The 3,122-nt window shown below is 43.1% G+C and overlaps 1 protein-coding gene across 2 annotated transcripts in view; it reads left to right on the top strand.

Annotated features, from left to right (window-relative positions):
* ANXA4 (annexin A4) overlaps positions 1–3,122 on the top strand; it is an 80,024-nt gene that overhangs the window by 33,663 nt on the left and 43,239 nt on the right. The gene's annotated exons all lie outside the window — the stretch shown is intronic.

Raw genomic sequence — 3,122 nt, 5'->3', positions numbered from 1 at the left:
AAAAAAAAAAAAAGAAAAAGAAAGAAAGAAAGAAAATGCAAAAAAAACTCATAATGTTTTAAGAAAGTTTACAAATTTGTGTTGAGCCACATTCAAAGCTGTCCTGGGCCACTTGTGGCTCACAGGCCATAGGTTGGACAAGCTTGGGTTAAGGGATCAGTCCCACAAGCCTCCCCCACTTCAGATGCCAGTGGAAAGTTCAGCTTGTCACCTGTGCTTCTGATGGAAAGGCTAGAAATCAGAGGCTCTCATGACCCCTGTTTTCTTCTATCATTTGCTAGAAAGGCTCATGGGAGTCAGGAATACAGTTTATTTACTGGATTATCAGTTTATGATAAAGGGATATCATTCTGGAATAGCCAGATGGAGGAACGCATAGGGAGGGGCAGGTGGGGTGGGGCTCGCAGCTTCCACAGCCTCTCCAGGTGCACCGTCTTCCCAGCACCTCCCTGTGTTCACTAACCTGAAAGTTCTTCAAACCCTCTGCTCCCTATTTCTCACTGTCCTTTGAGTTGTTATGGAGTCTTTGTTACATAGGCATGATTGATCAAATCATTGGTAATTGGTGATGAAATCAATCTCCAGCCTTTCTCCCCTCCCCTGAGGTGAGAGGTTGGAATGAAAATTCCAACTCTCTAATCATAGAGTTTGTTTACTGGGGCAACCAGCCCCCTATCCTACAGTTATCTGGGGTCTTTCCAGACATCCCCTCATTAACATAAACTCAGGTGCGGTTACGGGGCTTGTTATGAATAACGAAAGATGCTCCTTTCACCATTATTGTTCTTATCACTTAGAAAATTCCAAGGGATTTAGGAGTTCTGTACGAGGAATAGGAGGAACAACAGGTGTATATTCCTTATCATAAGTCACAATATTGTATGACCTGACTGCGTCTTCCTCTCATGCCACTCTTGCCCTTGTTCACGATGCTTTTGTCCATCCCTCAAACACAGTAAGCTCATTTCTACCGCAGTGCATTTGCACTAACTGCTTTAGCTGCCTGAAAGAGTTATCTCCAGAACTTTGAATGGCTAGCCTCTTCCCTTCATTCAGGTCTTAGTTCAGATGTCAGCTCCTCAGAGATGCCTCCCAAATTGCCCTGCCCAGGCCAGCTCCTTCCTGGTAACCTGATCCTGTCATCCTCCATGTTGGGGGTCAGCAAATGTTTTCCGTGAAAGGCCAAACAGTAAATATTCTTAGCTTCCTGGGCCACATGGTCTCGGTCACAACTACTCATTTCTGCTGTTGCAGCTTGAAAGTAGCCACAGACAAAATATAAACAAACACACGTGACTGTTTCAATAAGTCTTTGAAGTTTGAATTTTGTATAATTTTCACATGTCATAAAATATCCTTCTTTTGATTTTTTTTGGTCAATTATTAAAAAATATAAAGACATTCTTGGCTTGTAGGTTGCACAAAAGCAGGATTTTGCTACTGTGTTTTGCTGACCCCTGCTCTGTGCCATCATCCAGTTATATTTTCATCATCTCACCGGCATCAGAAATTATCTTACTTATTCCTTCTAAAATTTGTTGTTGGTGACAGAGGTTGAGAGAAGTTAGAAGTAAGAGTTAAAAATATATTTTAAAATTATCAAAGTGTTTTAGCAGCTGATGCTGGGCCTGTTTATATCAGAACTAATTGGAGTTAGCCAAGTTATGATGCATCCCTACAGTAGATACCACCACTGTCACCAAGTCCACTGTCTCTGGGGTCACAGACGGCCTGGTTGATGTATATCTGGCATTTAGAAAGAGAAGTCAGAGGGCTGGGTGTGGTGGCTCACGGCTGTAATCCCAGCACTTTGGGAGGCTGAGGTGGGCAGATCATTTGAGGTCAGGAGTTTGAGACCAGCCTGGTCAACATGGTGAAACCTGGTCTCTGCTATAAATACAAAATTTAGCTGGGTGTGGTGGTGCACACCTGTAATCCCAGTACTAGGGAGGCTGAGGCAGAATTACTTGAACCTGGGAGGCAGATGTTGCAGTGAGCTGAGATCACGTCACTGGACTCCAGCCTGGATAACAGAGCAAGATTCTGCTTTAAAAAAAAAAATAAAGGAAAAAAGTCAGAATGAATCCTTTTTTTTTTTTTTAAATGAAATAAGTGGGGTTAAGTAATGATTTCTATTGTGGAAAGAGCTTGAAAATTATGTTTGTTAAAGATATTTGTCAAAAAATTAAGATGTCTAGTTATATAAAAAATAAAGTGAAATAAATGTGTTGTCTATCTCTCCTGGTAGACTATAAATGCCTTGACAGCAGGTTCATTGTCTTATCCACTGCATTATCTCTATTAACAAGCACCTGGATAGGTGCTGTTAGAGGTGATTTGGGAATATTTGGTGGCTGTAAATCTATACAGCCCATGAGTCACTGCATCCGATAAAGTCTCCCTTCCAAACATCCCACGTATGTCATGTTCCAGTGCCCCCCCCCGCCCAGGCCTTTGCCTCTTCCCCTCTGTTCCTGTAGTCATCGCTCAAACCTTCTTGACTCCTCCTCCCTCACTCCCGTCTCTCTCATTCCAGTTTACCCTACAGTAAAGTACAATACCTTGCTAAAGCTTTTCTTTTATTATAGCATTTCTCTGCAAATAACAAAAACCTTTCCACTGTATTCCCATGACCTATGGTATACTGTAAAGCCAGACTCCTCAGTCGGCCATGCAAGGCCCTTACCACTCAATTTGCTTTGGCTTTTCCAACCCTGTTTCTGAGCCTTCCCTGGAATGAGCCCTCTGCTGTCACACCCGAATTTCCTCATTATCCCTGAACCTGTAGCTCATTCCCACCTCTGCACGTTTGCTCAGGCTGTGCCCCAGGACTAGTTGATTCTCCCCTTAGTTGAACCTCCAGGTAATAGGAGGCAAGTCAGCAATGAATGATGCGAAACAAGGAAGAAGGAAACTGGAAGGTGAAAAGCAGATGTGACCAAACAAGGCCTAAGTGGTCATCAGGTGGGTTAAGAAGGACTTAGTTATCACTGAAAAGCACGCTGCTTGGTCAAATTATCTAGACCACTGCTTTTCAAACTACTGTGCAGGCACATATATGGGGAATCTTGTACAAATGCAGATTCTGGGAGTAGGTCTGGAGTAGGGAGGGGCCTGAGATT

The sequence above is a fragment of the Cebus imitator genome, unplaced genomic scaffold (assembly GCF_001604975.1).
Source record: "Cebus imitator isolate Cc_AM_T3 unplaced genomic scaffold, Cebus_imitator-1.0 Scaffold23, whole genome shotgun sequence".
Lineage (NCBI taxonomy): Eukaryota > Metazoa > Chordata > Mammalia > Primates > Cebidae > Cebus > Cebus imitator.
The sequence above is the reverse complement of the archived record's forward strand: the minus strand, read 5'-3'. Positions and strand labels throughout refer to the sequence as shown.